We start from the raw sequence: 15,086 nt of genomic DNA, 5'->3' as shown, positions 1-15,086 counted from the left end.
TAAAAATAAACACTCCACTTGCCTTTTTCTTATCTACGAGGTCTCTCACTGTGTCCTAGAGAAAAATGAATGTAGTAAAATGGGAAATTTTCTTCATGAGTCCATTTTAAGAATACCTTTTTTTCTTCCTAGATACTTTCCTAGATAATGCTGAATTTCCCAGGTGGTTGACAAGTATAGGCTTTTGAGCAAGACAAGACGCCAATTCAATGATTCTCTCTGCTGATGAAGCAGGACATTCAAAATACGCTGCCAGCTATGAACGCATTCATTAACACTCAAATCACAATGTAATCTCCACAGAATTACAAGCTGCTGCCATGTTGCAGAGTCTGTATTATAGCATAAAACAAAAATGATGATTGACTAGAAAGGAAGTCCTAAGACTAACCTTACCCAGAAGCCACTGACCTTGCCATATGTACAGAAAGGACATAAACTTTTCATCATTCTGGAAAATACTGTGCTTCCTTGTGGGACCACTACTCACAGAAGAAACTAAAACAAACTCCTGCAGACAGACCAAGAAATCAGCCAGAAAGAGAATCCTGATGATGAGATTTCTGGAGGATTTTATTTACAGATAACTCAAAGTTTCAAAATAAAGGACATTAAAGAAAAGAGTGTGCTTTGAGTCTATCACGTTCTACTCCACTAGGAAGACACTTTGCTTGGACTGAGAACTTGAGGCTAATTCTTAGTGTCCGCAGAGAAAGAGGTTCTAGCACAGTGGTTCGCAGACTCAAATGCATATTGAAATCATTTGCAGAGCTTGGGAGAACTCAGATTTCTGGCCACAGTTTAATTCCATGGGTCTGTGTTGGTGCCCCCCAATTTCCCAGGTGATGCTGATACTGCTGGTTCTGGCCCCACAAATCACGTGTTGAGAAGCACTGTTCTCGAAGACAGTGATTCTCAACTGTAACAAGCACACCGATCACACAGGGCCTCCGATGAACATTGAGACTTTGGTTCAGTACGTTGGGGGTGGAACACGAGAACTGCGCAGAAACAGTGCGACATGAGAACATGGAAGAAACTGCCGTGCTCCTACGACGTGGGTATTGCAGGTCTGTAGGACACAGGAGGCGGAGAAAGGCTCTCGAGCCACTGTCCAGTGCAGTAGCTGATGACCGGTGAGGCTCCTGAGCAGTTAAACACTGGACTAGTCTGAACTGAGAGGTGCTTAGCGGTGCAAATTGCACACTGAATTTAAAAAAGATTTAGCATGAAAAAATGTGAAGTATCTCCATTTTTCATATTGATTATGTATGATAATGCTAATACATTAATACTTGGGTTAAGTAAAATTTTGATTATTTTGACCTTTAACATTTTTTCAATGTGTAGAAAATTTAAAATAACACGTGCGTAGCTCTTTCCAATTTTATTGGGGTCCTGCTGTAGAGAAGATTCAACTCTTCTGTCTCCCGAGCCCAGCCCTGGAGGACTTCAGAGGACTACTAAGTACTATAAAAAATGTCTCCTTCCTGCTGTTTTTATCCACATCTCTCTAAAATACTTCTTCGATTAGGTCAAGGTCAAATATCATCAATAACTCTTCACTCTTTATTTTTTTTTCACTCTTTAAAAGATACACCTCCAACGTTTAAATTTAGCATTCCAGGCCATCCAGTCTACCCAATCTCCTTTTCCAAATTATACATAATTGCTTCCCTAAGAACAAAGCTCAGAAGTATTTGCCGAATGTTTGATTAATGGTGATTTTTGTCAGTATCAAAAAAGTGCATTTCTAAATTGGTCCTTTAGTGCCAATTCTCTCCTATCCACTCAGTGGTAAAAGTCAGAGTGATCATTTCTACCTTCAAGGGCAGACATTTCTGAGATAACCTTTAATGAGATTATACAGGCCTAATGAGTTTCCATCCCTCCCTGTGACATCAGTGAAAATGAATACAGGACAAACATGTACACAAAAGATGTTCTTCTCGAAGTGCCACCTGGCCGGCCTTGCTTCCCCAAAGGTCAGAAAACCCTACAGTCCGGGGAACTCAGGAAGCTTCCCCAGTGGCCCAGGCCCCGCAGCTGCCCTGCTACGCAGGTTAAACGGGGCAGGCTGTGCTTGACACTGAGAATGGGGTGTCCCCAAAATTCCAGGGCGCTTACGGAGGTTCTTCAAGGGCACCGAGATGGATGTGAGTGTTGAGTGTTTCTGTAAAGTCACTGACTTTTGAAATATGCTGTATCTGTATTTCTCTTCATCTCCACGACTTGTCCCTACATTTCTTCACACCACTGATGACAGACATGTCATTTCACTTTCTAGTGGCCTTTGTTCGTAGACTCCGACATGCAGTCTGTTTTATCAGAAAGGCACCACAGCATCATCCAAATAAAGGGGAGGGTAGTACAGGTCTTACTTCGCTCTGTCTTAACTTAGATAAGAAAATGCTGAACACTGATATGATGTCAACGAACTCAATTTCTCACATGAGGATTTATTATTGAACATAACTTGGAATTTCCTTTAATGACAGCAGCTGGTTATAAACCATAGCACGTTTTGTTTTATACTTTAAATAGTTTATTAAAATATCATCCCTTATTAGATATTTTAATGCCATCAAATAGGCATCTAGACTAGCTGGACTAGCTGAACTTTAAGGCAGAGGTTCCCAAACTTCCTCAGAACACAAGACCCTAATGTCTCATTAATTGTTGTACAGGATTTTTAAGTCAAAAGAAACACCGAAGAGTTTGATTTATTAAGCAGTTAGAACCAAATGGCTTCATTGTTACTGAGGTACTAACAGTTTAATAGTTGTTTGAAAAACAGTACCAATACGTTTTTAAACTATTTTTCACACCCAAATAGCCACAACTATTTATTAATGGAGGTGACCCTCTGCCTGGCACTGCTTGGAACTCGGAATGACACTGGGTCCTGCTCATGTCTTGCTCCCCAAAGACTTACCCAGCACTGCGTTTTATCAGAACCCCTGCCAACACCTAGCTTCACAAAGAAGGTTGACATTACGAACTCCTTGGAGCCAGTAACTTTTGTGGTGACCAGACTGATAGATTTGCTGTACTTTCCCCAACAATGCAAATCCAGGGTGCCCTAGCGAACAGTTTGGGAACCAGGGCTCTGAGTTATCTTCCGACTCTGAGAAGTTACGATTCAAAAGGTTCTCAACTTTTAAGTTTGAAACTACTTACTCTCTACTGTCCCATTGCACTGTCCAAAAAAAAAAAAAAAAAGGGCCAGCATGACCGATAAGAGCGAGCTGTGTGTACAGGAGTTCAGGAAGTATTCAAATCTGTGAACAAAAGAGGGGCCACGTGGCAACTCTGCCGAGTCCTGGGGCCCCATGACAGGCCTGACAACCTCAGTGACCCAAAGTAACCTCACGGGGTGATCCAATCATACACTCCTAAGTGGGCAGGTCACGGTGGGTAGTCACAGCCCAGCCCTAAAACTATCTTAGTAAAAGGTTAGCTTTTGCCCTAAGCCTGCCCTGCCCCTAGTTCTCGTGCATTTATGAGATACCAGGGTAACCGCTTTCCCACACCTCTCGCAGGCATAACGCCCCCCCCTCCGAGAGAACACATGACCTCACAGCCTGGACACCACCCCTGGCTCCTATAAATGTTAAATATTAATGCCCACCACCAATGTAAAGGGTGTATGCCCCTCTCCATTTTACGTTTTATCCAATCATAGAGATTTTTCTGCCCTGCTTTGTCCAGCCCCTTCACCGAGTACCTGTGGGGGCCCGCCAGGCCATAAGGGGACCAAGGACAGAGTTCTCCACTGTGAGAATGGTGGATGAACTTGGTTTCTGGTCCCTGGAGCCGGCGGGTACCTTGACACTTTCCTAACCTTCTAGTTCCCAGCCTTGAAAGACACAACAAGACCCTGGCGCAGGTGTCATGTTCCCAGATGGTTATGAGAACTTCTTGCCCTTTTGATAGCTTAAGGGAGTGCTCGAACTTTGAAAAACAACATTGTTTCTAGTTCCCTGCAGTCTTGCTTTAGGCATTAACAGTTTGTATTTAAGACAGCTGTTCCTTGAATAAATTCGCCATTTTGCCAGCAGAGCTTATGGTCCTCTCCATTTTTTAAGTCCCTCGCCTCACCTCGTGACCACGCTTGCTGCAGCGGGCTGCGGCAAGTACCAATGGATTTCATGCAACCTTCCCTACATACCCTGCTCTGATTCCAAACGCATAGAAAGAACTGCCAAACTATTGCCCTCTGGGGTATTTTATCATTTGTTGAGATCGTGCGAGTGGGCACGTCCTCAGTTTGACTCAAATAAATTCTAACAAACTCATACAATTGTTTTCACAGGTTTGGGTGTTCTTACATCAACACGTACTTTGCTGTTTTTCATAGGGGATAGCGGAAGTGGATTCTTGGGATGAAAGGCAATCATCAATAGATGTGATTCAAGACTTACAGCCTGGAATGGGCACAAGAACTTCCCTTCCAAGCCCCAGGACTCCCTCTCTTGACTCTGACTTCTTCCCTGACTTGTAGCAGGCTTCTGAAGCAAAGCAGCGTAACTCACTTACTCAGGGCCACACTGCATGAAACAATGGTAAGTTGTGGAGACAGCTGGCTGCCTGTGTTTATGTTATTTGGAATCCACCCGGGGAACACGTACACTCATCACAGCGTGTTCCTGAAATGAATGAACTGGCCCCATAAAGTCAGAGCAGCCCAGCCTCACACCGCCATCATAAACAATAATCCTTCACTTGCCAAGGGCAAGGGACCTGCCGCATGCTGGACACGTCTAAAAAATGAAGAACTGAAGAGGGCAAGGGAGAAAGGCAGGGTAAAAGCAACAATCAGTACATCAGTCGGGAAACTTCTAAAACGAGATAATTAGTTGTATATATTATTTAGGAGAATTCTGACCAAGAACATTGAAAAAATAAATAGTGACATCCTCCTGTTCTTTGCGTAATTTCAATGTGGGGGTAGGAGGGCAAAAGTATCCTTGCAGGTCCTTTCTAGACGGTTGTAAACAAGACTTGGTTTCTTTTCCGGGGAAACAGAACCGTGGCAAGGCTGCTCAGCAAGGCTTGCTTGGGGCATAGACATAGCGTAGAAGGAAAACTGTTTATTTGTCAGAGACTCACTTTCATGGGCTCCTTAAGGGTCCCTCAACTCCCTTAATTAGAACTCTCATGGCTATACTACTGAAATGAATTGGAAAGAAAAGGCTCTCTGCCTTTTACGTTTTTGAAGGATGGCTTTTAAAACTTGAGATTCTTTTATTCCTTCACTTTTCTTGGAAAGAATGGAAAAGCTTCACAGCTTGGGGTGTTGACGGGATTCCAGAAGTTTCTAGATTCCTACAGCTTCTTGATGGCAACTGTGGAGCCAGCATCTGTCAGCACAACTCAGGGTGATTACCCATAAATAGGTGCCTGGCAACCGTTCCAATTCATTAGTCACATCAGAACCCACCGTGCGGAGGAAAAGGCGGCATGATCAATTTGGGTGGGGGGTGGGGGCAGTTACCCTGTGATGCATACATAACTCAAGTGTTTTTTAAACCCTCACCTGAGGATATATTTATTGATTTTAGAGAGAAAGGAAGGGAAGGAAGGGGAAAGAAAGATTGATGGTTGCTTTCTGCACTTGTCCTGACAACAGATCGAACCCACAACCTAGGTATAACGGAGGAGGTGACATTTGTGATGAAACATGAGGGTTAGTTTTTTATGAAAATCTTCAAATTTTCACTAATATCCAAGTAACATGTATTATTCTAGTCAAAGGAGGATAAAGTTGACATTTATGTTAATCCCCCACCAGACCCACCCAGCACCCAGCACCCAGCGTCAGCCCCTCCTCCACAGCAAGTCACGGGCACGTGGGAACCAAGGAGACGCAGAAGTGCCTGGGGCACCTCCCTTCTCCAAGGAAGAGCCTGTCCTCAGTGGGAGAAGCCCCTCTGTCCTCTGCCTGAAGTGCCATTGTCCTTCCCACTCATTTCCAGGAACCTGGAGGAGGGAGCTTCAGGCTGTCATCTACCTTTGGACCCTGATGCAAATGACAGGAGGACAGAGGCGGAAAGAGAGACTCAGGGTCCTCGGTGGCATCAATGACCCGCCAGGTCATTTTGCTGTGCAAAACCACCCAACTCTGATCTGTGTAAGCCAGAGTGGGTTTCTGTCACTGTCACTGGCATCTGGACATGTTCATAACTGACAAATACAGTACTAACCAGGTACATGTATATGCGCACATGTGGTATTTTGCCTTGTGTAACGTGCTCCTGTGTGTAATGCACATCCATTCTTTGGGGCCAGACTTTGAGGGAAAAAATCTTTTGTTTTAATGTGTTTGTTTGTTTGTTTATTTATTTATTTATTTATTTTTAGACATTTGGTTTTTTGTCTTGTAAAGGAATTTTAGCATTTTTAAAATTTATTTATCTTTAGAGGGGAAGGGAAGGAGAGAAGGAGAGAAACATCAATGTATGGTTGCCTCTCATGTGTCCCCTGCCAGGAACTGGCCTGCAACCCAGGCATGTGCCCTGACTGGGAATCGAACCGCAATCCTTTGCTTCACAGGCCCGCACTCAATCCACTGAGCTACACCAGCCAGGGCAGCATTTATTTTTGAACGTATTACGGTACAAGAAATTTTATGTCATAAATAATTACAAAACATGAGAACAAATACAAGGTATTTCAGGCATGACCCATGTATGATGTGTATCTTTATTTTTCCCTCAAAAATTTGGGCAAAAAGGTGCGCATTATACACGGCAAAATACAGTATATATCCCACATATAGAATTTTGAAACGCTTTTTCACTATTTCTTGTTTTTAAAACTTAAAAAAAGATTTTATTTATTTACTTTTAGAGAGAGAGGAAGAAATAGAGGCAGCGAAACATCAGTGTGAGAGAGACACATCAACTGATTGCCCCCCATAGGTCCCCAACCAGGGACCCAGCCTGCAACCCAGGCATGTGCCCCGACCGGGAATTGAACTGGTGATCTTTCAGTCCAAAGTTTGCATATATATATTTCTTGGTTCTTGGTTGTACTCTAGTTAGAGAAGCCACTCAAATATCCAGTTTCTAGATCTCTGGGATATTACTGTAAATGTGGGATGTTGTTATATACAGCATGGGGCAAAAGTGAGTTTACGGCTGTTTGTATAGAAAGCACACGATGAGTAATAAATAATACAAGGATGAACTCCGTGTTTTCTGTACTCACAACGGTAACCCTACTTTGCCCCACCCTGTATCCGGACCACTGATTCAGCCCAAAACATACATTGAATCCTCCCCTGAGGACATGCTCACTGATTTTAGAGAGAGAGGAAGGAAGGGAGGGAGAAACACTGATGTGAGACAGAACCATCCATAGGTTGCCTTCTGGATGTACCCCAACGGAGATCAAACCCGCCCCCTTAGATATTAAGGATGATGCTCCAACCAACTGAGCCACCCGGTCAGGGCAAAGCAGATTATTGGGAGAAAGTATGTAGTATACACAGGCCAAGGACTGTTAAATAAACCAGAAGTTTGGGCCCTGGTCCTAACTCTGATGCTAACTGATGGGATAATTTGGGGACAAGAATTTGGGCCCATTCTTGCACTGGCCTCTTGGGCGCTGCCGGATCTGTAAGATGCAGCATCTACAGCCTGTCCTGGGTACCGCAGGGCTGCCGGGAGGACCAAACAAATCCATGTTCACGGGAAAATCCCAAAACGTCTAGAGCTCTCACTCAAAATTATGAATCTATTAACATTTGTACCTAAGTGTTTGTCTGTCTGAATCTTGCTTTATCACGAAGCACAGCTTCTCCCACGGGATTCTGAGAATGAAATTCAGACCCGCCATTTCTAGAACAAACATAGCCAGCCACGCAGGCAATTCAGAAGCGAAAGAGTATTTTTCCCAGTTTGTGGGTGTGGGGTAAGAGAGCCACGTCACCATGGTGCCAGGCCGTGGAGCTAATTTTCCGCACAGGGTTGCTGAGGGAATTAAATTGCAGAAGATGTCTTAAACATATGGCAGCTATGTTTTGGTGAGTTCGATGGTAAAGGGCTGAAGTGACAGCTAATTATAATAGATGCCTGAGCCGTAATACTTGAAGTAGGCAGAATGATGTATGTAAGAGTAGTGTTTTTGCAAGTCATCGTATTGAGATAGTACGTTCCAGTTTTTTCCAATTAAAATATGAAAGCCATAGAGAAAAATGGGGCAGTAAAAATCATCTAAGTGAATCTTTTTAAATAGAGTGGTTAAAACGAATGCATTTCTTACTCTGACTAAACTCTCAAAGAAATCCAGTGAAACATTTTTAATAAACTTGTGTTGAAGGAAAAATCTGTATGTATGTTTTAAATGAGCTTTGCCACTTTAATATTGAGTGGCAAATATTAAAGCCAAACCAACCCAAAACTCCATGGTTTAAAGTGGTATTTTTCGGCATATAAAAACTTAACTTTTATGATGAATAATATATTCAACCATCATGAGGCCAGTGTCAGAAATGTTACTAAAGTGGTATAGACCAGATTTGGGGATAGGCCCCTTCTCTCTCAGCAAGCCCAACATACAGAGTGGGTGTGGCCAGGCCCTTGGGCATAAATGCACCTGTAATTTGGTCCCTAAGGCAAGGATGGGAGGCAGAGGTGTCCTGCGTCTTCCCTGCTTTGTGTAGCAAGTTGTATAAAATAATAATAATGTTAACGATGGTGATGATGGTGTTAGCTCACATTTATTGAGCTCCGTATGTTTAAACTCTGATGAAGAAACCAGAGCTCCTTGCCCTCTCTTCCTGGTCCATCACCAAAACATTCCCTGCTCCACATCCCAGAGAGACCTTCCCTCTTCTCCTGCCTGCGACAGGGAGCTGACGCTCTCACAGGTTGGCCTGTCCATCGCTGGAAGACTTTAGGGTTAGAACATTCTTGTTTACACCGAGACAAATCCTTCCTTCTGCCATTTCCAAGCTCTAATTCCAGTTGTCACAGACAGTTTTAAGACGGACGTGTTTAGCCCTGGCCAGTGTGGCTCAGTTGGGTGACGCATCATCCTGTAGGTCAGAAGGTGGCAGGTTCGATTCCCAGTCAGGGTCCGTGCTGCGTAGGTCGTGAGTTCAGTCCCCGGCCGGGATGATGGCTATTTCTCTCGCACATGGCTGTCTCTCCCCCTTTCCTTCTCTCTAGAATCGGTGCTTTTGCTTATTCTCGTTTGGATGGACATCATTTATTTCACACCCTCGCTCAATTCCCTCTTGTTGGCGTTGGTCTGAGTCACTTGCTAAAACCTCGTTAAGTCATGTTTCTGAAAACTGAGTTTTAAGCTCTGACCCTCAGATTTTGTAAATGTGGTCAGTTGCTTATGTATTAGTGATGATGATGACTTTGAACAGCAAGCACCTGGTGTAGACGATAGCTCAATGGCAAGACATTAGAGACCTCCTTTCAGAGGGACACAGCCTGTGGCCCATGCCCCTTGGGTGTCACTACACACCTTACTCTGCTGTTAACGAGGCCGCATGATTTTGGAGGAACCTAGGGAGGAGATTTAACTTTCACCCAGGCCAGTAAATAAACACTAGAGTCTCGGGCATTCCCTGATCCATTCATCCTGGTAACTGATCAAGGAAGGAAAACAGTTTTCTAGTCATCAACTCCAAGGCTACAAGTTATTGAGCAGTGACCATGCTGCAGGCACAGGGCTAGGGCGTGCCAGAACACCCCACTTCATCCTGGCAATTGTAGAAGTTCGGTGTTATGAGTTCAATTGTAGATTCAAGTTCACAGAAATGAACCAACTTGCCCAAAGTCATATAATTATTAAAGGTAGAAAAAAATCCAGTCTCAGTCCTCCTGGACTCCAACCTCTACCTTATACTTCCAAGCAGTGAGCGTACTAACAACCAACGAAAATAATGAAGGGGTCCAAACGGCAGCTCCACACTTAACCTATGTTTCCAGCAATAAAACGCTCATATGACTACAAGCCAAAGTCCACGTGGGGAGACTACTTGTAAACTACTGTATTGAATTTGAAGCATCGTATTTTAAGAGGGACATTAACCAAGTGATTATATCCAGGAAAAAAGAAGTGGCCAAGATAAGAGATCTCAAGACATGTCATACAAGGAGCCTTAAGGGATATCTCAGATCATCATGCCGTTTACAGTAAGGGTTGGAGGTACCAGGAGGGAAGATTTGGGAAATAAGTGGGACTTATTGACTGAGTCTCGTCGTAGGAAAGGCGAGCGGAAGAGGGCTAATGGTGCTTCTATTTCTTCACTTAATGGCACGAGTCGAGACTATTTTATAACGGACATAAACTAGCTTTGGTCGAATGTCTCCCATGGGAGACCAGGCAAGAGGATTTCCTACACAGGCTCTTAGAAACCGTATCATCTGCCAAGCTGCTCCTTTGGACATTGTAGAAAAGAAGCAGAACTTCGTTGTTGAAGACGCAGTCTGCTAATCGTTTCTTCTGTAAGAAACAGCACCTCCCATTTCCTCATCTCCTTTGAAATGCATACGCCTTCCATCGCCATCTAGACCCCCTCACCCTCTCCTGTTTCCTCTGCCCTGAAACCTATATAATTTTATGAACCAATGTCATCCCAGTAAATCCCATTTAAAAAGAGCTTTATTCAACTGAGAAAATAAATAAAATAAAATGCATATGCCAACAAAAATAACCTTTCTATGCAGCCTGGCTAATCTTTTAAATCAATACTGGCAGAATTCACCCTCTGTTTTCCTTCATTACATGTTGCCTAAGAAATATTCATCATTCTCTGTCGTGTTTGCGGTTGAATTGCCTTTCACTGTGGTCCATCTTCACGTTGGTTCCCGTATCCAGTTATCTGTACTAAGCAGTGTGCCACCTCTCTAAGAGCTAAGACCTGTCTTTAAAAGCTCATAAATTCTGATAAAATGTCAACGTAGAGTTAGCATATGTGCGGTAAAAACAGTGACCTCCTCCTGCCCGCCCGCACACCTATTGGGTCTCCAAAACTATTCTCAGTCCTTTGTTCTCTTTATTAAAGTTTTTTAAAAAGACAAGAAGAGGGAATCGGACTCCTCAAGTCTTAGCACCCTTTCTCATGGCTGATGTGAGGCTCTGGCCGCAACCCCCAGGGAGACTTGAAAGACATCCGGGCTGCATGAGGCAGAAGGGGTGAAGGTCTGCTCAATCCCCCCCAGACGGTCATCGTCAGAAATAGCAGCTACCAGGAAATCGACAGCTTTAGGGTCAGTCAGGAACCGTTACTCTTGGGTGCTCAAGCTGTTAGATAAAAAGCGCAGCATCAGCCAATCTCTACGCTGTTTTGTCAACTGCCCGCTGGACGTCAGGACAGCCCCTCCCCCATACTCCCCATTTCTGTGGACAAGATGGTCCTTCTCTCACTGGGCCCAGCTCCAGAGGCTGCAAATCATGGCCACGGCTTCATGTGGCTCGTTCCTCAGCCAGTCAGTCAGTCACTATGAGGCAGTTTTGCCATATTTGTCCTGTGTCATTTCCTTCTAGGTCTCATTGTCATTCTATTAATCAGGATTCTCCAGAGAAACAGAATCAGTTGTGTATATATATATGGAGAGCGAGAGAGAAAAAGAGAGAGAGGGGGAGATTTACTTTTATTTTTCTTCTTCTTTCGGTACACTGTTCCCAGAAGTACTGCAACACCGGGCTGATGTGGGGAGCAAGCTCCTAATCCATCTCCCAGCTCCAAAACTCCATTTCATATAATGTCCTTGGGTAGAGGACATATCACATATTACACCGATAAGGACAGATACTACATGTGATCTTAGCCAAAAGGCCGAGAAGCAATGGGAGGGATGTATTTTAAGGAACCAGCCCGCATGACCGTGAGGGATGGCAAGTCTGAAATTCAAAGGGCAAGCTGGCAGGCTGCAGACTCAGGCGGGGTTTTTATTATGTGGTCTCAAGACCAAATTCCTTATTTTAGAAACCTCAATCTTTGCACTTAAGACCTTCAACTGATTACACAAGGCCAAATAATCTGCGTTCCTCAAGTCTACTAGTTTAAATGTTAATCACGTCTGAAAAATACCTTCACAGCAACTTTTAGACTGGTGTTTGACTACACAGTTGGGCATCATGCCTAGCCAAGTGGACACATAAAATTCATTTTCACAGCATCATAATTCAAATGACGTCCTGTCACCGCCCTCTTCCATTACAGCCAACGGCTGTGCTCTCTCCACGCCCCCCTCATTCCTCAACCTGCACACCCAGATCTCTTCCGGTCAGGTCCCAGCTCTGACCACAGAGGGTCAGTGGTTCCGTGGCAGCCTGCACGTCTGAATACACAGTCTGCACTTGGTGGCCACGCACAGTCCTTCCCAAGCCTATACCTGTCCTTCCCAGCCTAACCTTCCCAGGCTCCCCACCTGGGACACTCTGACCCTAACAGGAAAGTGCTCACGCATCTTCCAACACACCACACGCATTGCCAACCCTGCGTCTTCGCTCGCTCTTCGAATCCCTTTCTTCAGTCTCAGCTCAAAATCCACCTCCTCGCTGTGGCCCTTCACTGTTTAGTCCACAGGGATTTTCCTCTTCCCACGTCTCCAAGACACTGATGGATGACTTGGTTCATGCAGCACCATGGTTCACACGCATGTGACCTGAGGCACACAGAGCTCCAAACTCAGACGGGCCGTGGCTTAGAAAGACCCCATACTTGGCTTAAGGCTCTGCTCTTGCCATCTTGAAATTCTTGATAATTTTTGTACATGTGGCCTCAAATTTCCATTTTGTACTGGTCCCACAGATTATGTTGCTGGCCCAGCTTGGCAAATTTCCTGGGTGGCTGTGTTTTAAAGAGTGCTTAAATACGTTGTTTTTCAAAGGGAATTTTAAATGTTTTGTGGGTTTATGTTTTTTTTTCTTTCAGACTCTCCAGTGCAGTTGTCTGAGCACAGTAAACATGCAATGACTATCTGTTGGTTCTCTTTAACACATAAGGGGTGGCTTGCCAGTTGTCCAGTTCTTTTGTTGCTACGGAGACAGACCCTACCTACATGTAGTATCTGTCTTTATCAGTGTAATATCTGATGTAATGAGATGAGTTCATCCTCTTTAATTGCCTAGAAGAATGCTGAATACAGACCTACAGTTCACAGCTTGGAATCACATATTTTTCTTAAGGTAGCACACTGTAGTGAAAAGAGTATGCACCCAAGAGTCCTAAAACTTGCCATGAAGCTATGTCACTGACCTGGTAATCCACCCACCTCAGCCCTCCAGACCTGTGCCTTAGTGTCCTTATCCATAAAAGGGGAAGACGGGCTCAGACCACCATTGGTGGAGATAGGTAGGCTTCAAGGAATATCTGGTCCAGAAAGTTAACTAGGAAAACGAACTCCCAGCCGAACAGGTTTAATGAATGCTGGAGCCCCCTTAGGGAGTCACAAAGCTTATTAGCACTGTGAACAGTCCAGAGGAATCTGACAGTGAAGAAACATATTTAAATGAAATCCAGAGTTCCTCAATCTCGGGGGTGCAGAGAGCCCTTTCTCAGGTATGACCCACCAAGTCCCTGAAATAGCATTTCATAGAGCTCGCCTTGGAAAACACCACGATTATTCTCTGAGGTCACTTCCACGATGAAAAGCTTTGGTGAGACTGGATACCAAGTTGAATCAGAGCTGGTTAGTTTGCTCTCCCCATCCAGGCTACAGGACAAGGCCTGGGCAGCTGGCTGAGCCGCTGGGACGTCCCATCCCGGGGGCTGCGCGGTCCCATCACCAGCTCAGGGACTGGCAGTCACCAGAAGAAACTCCTCCTGCTTCTGTGGAGCTTGTGCACCCAAGAGCCATTCGGGTCTTTTCAGACGAAAGGGACTAAGACATAAATACACGTGAACAGAGTTTAAATGGCCTGTTCCTGCTTGTTTCGTAATTTTTAGAAACATTACTCATTTAAAAATCTCCCCTACTCCAGAATTGCCAGATTCCTGTGATCAGTGAAAGTATTGAACCTCACCTTCAACTCCAGACTAGTAGTTTAAGAGGGGATATTAAAAAAATTAATAAGCAATTTTTTCTTAAAAGACAGATTTACACATTTTCTTCCTTAGCTTCTCCTTTTTGAGAATTGTGTCTCTAGGGTCCTGTGGTTGTAGGACTACTGTGCCCTTCTCTTCCTGCTCCACACACTAGCTCGATTTTCGGTTGCTTTGTTAGTGCTGCATGTTTTTGTTTGTTTGTTTCCTGGATGGTGCTTTTAGGGGCTCCTGAAATTCACAAATCCACTCCCCTATTAGGAAAAGCCTGTGGAGGTTGTGTTTCCTCCCTCAGGACTCCCTGTGGCCATGGAGTCTAGGGGATGACCCTGAACCCCCAGAGGGTGGGCAGGGAGAAGCTCAGACACAAACGGACTGACCTTCTAGTCTTTGAAATTCAACCCAGAGACATCACTTCATATTCTGGCTGTCACATCACCCTGGGTTTGGAATCTGAGAAATGTGAATGAGTGAAGGGTTCTTTTGATGAATAGCATTAGCTTTTCTTAAAGAAAAGTATGGGAGAAGAAATCGATAGCTTAGTGTACAGAAACAGCATGGAAGAAAATGATTTATTAACATGTAACTAATTAAAAAAATTCTTGGCAGTGAAGTGAGAGGGAGGGGTTTGGAGCTAGATGTACTGAGTATGAACTCCAGCTTTGCCTTTCCTGGGGGGGTGACCTTGGGTAAGTTGCTTATTTGCGTCTTGGCTTCTGTCTTTTGTAAAATAAAAGGATGATAGTAGTATTTATACCGAAGGCTTATTATGAAAATGAAATGAGTTCATACTCTTTAATTGCTTAGAAGAATGCCTAATATAGAGCAATCCCTCCATCCCCTGAAACTGTTAGTGATATTTTTATCATTTCTCCTATCTACCATAGACTGAAGGCAATAACCTGATTTCACTAGACAACGTCATGAAATATACAAGGCTGATGATTTAGGTTGAATGGGACACTTGGGGAATGTATTATAATGCTTCCTGTACTGGTTAGCTCCCCACACTACTCTGCTCCAATTAAAATCTGTTCTAATGCAAGGCTCCTGCCGTGCCATATCTTCTCAT

The 15,086-nt window shown here is 44.1% G+C and overlaps 1 protein-coding gene and 1 non-coding gene across 3 annotated transcripts in view; both read right to left on the bottom strand.

The window, feature by feature from the left end:
• Nucleotides 1-15,086, bottom strand: part of PLD5 (phospholipase D family member 5) — a 234,341-nt gene that overhangs the window by 34,934 nt on the left and 184,321 nt on the right. The window lies entirely within an intron of this gene.
• On the bottom strand, nt 11,634-11,815 carry LOC118994824 (U2 spliceosomal RNA). The gene has a single exon (XR_005068142.1). It is a non-coding gene; the product is annotated as a U2 spliceosomal RNA (small nuclear RNA).

This window comes from Sturnira hondurensis, unplaced genomic scaffold (genome assembly GCF_014824575.4).
Source record: "Sturnira hondurensis isolate 20B ecotype Veracruz unplaced genomic scaffold, ASM1482457v3 Scaffold0000942, whole genome shotgun sequence".
NCBI lineage: Eukaryota > Metazoa > Chordata > Mammalia > Chiroptera > Phyllostomidae > Sturnira > Sturnira hondurensis.
This window is presented reverse-complemented; position numbering and strand designations above follow the sequence as displayed.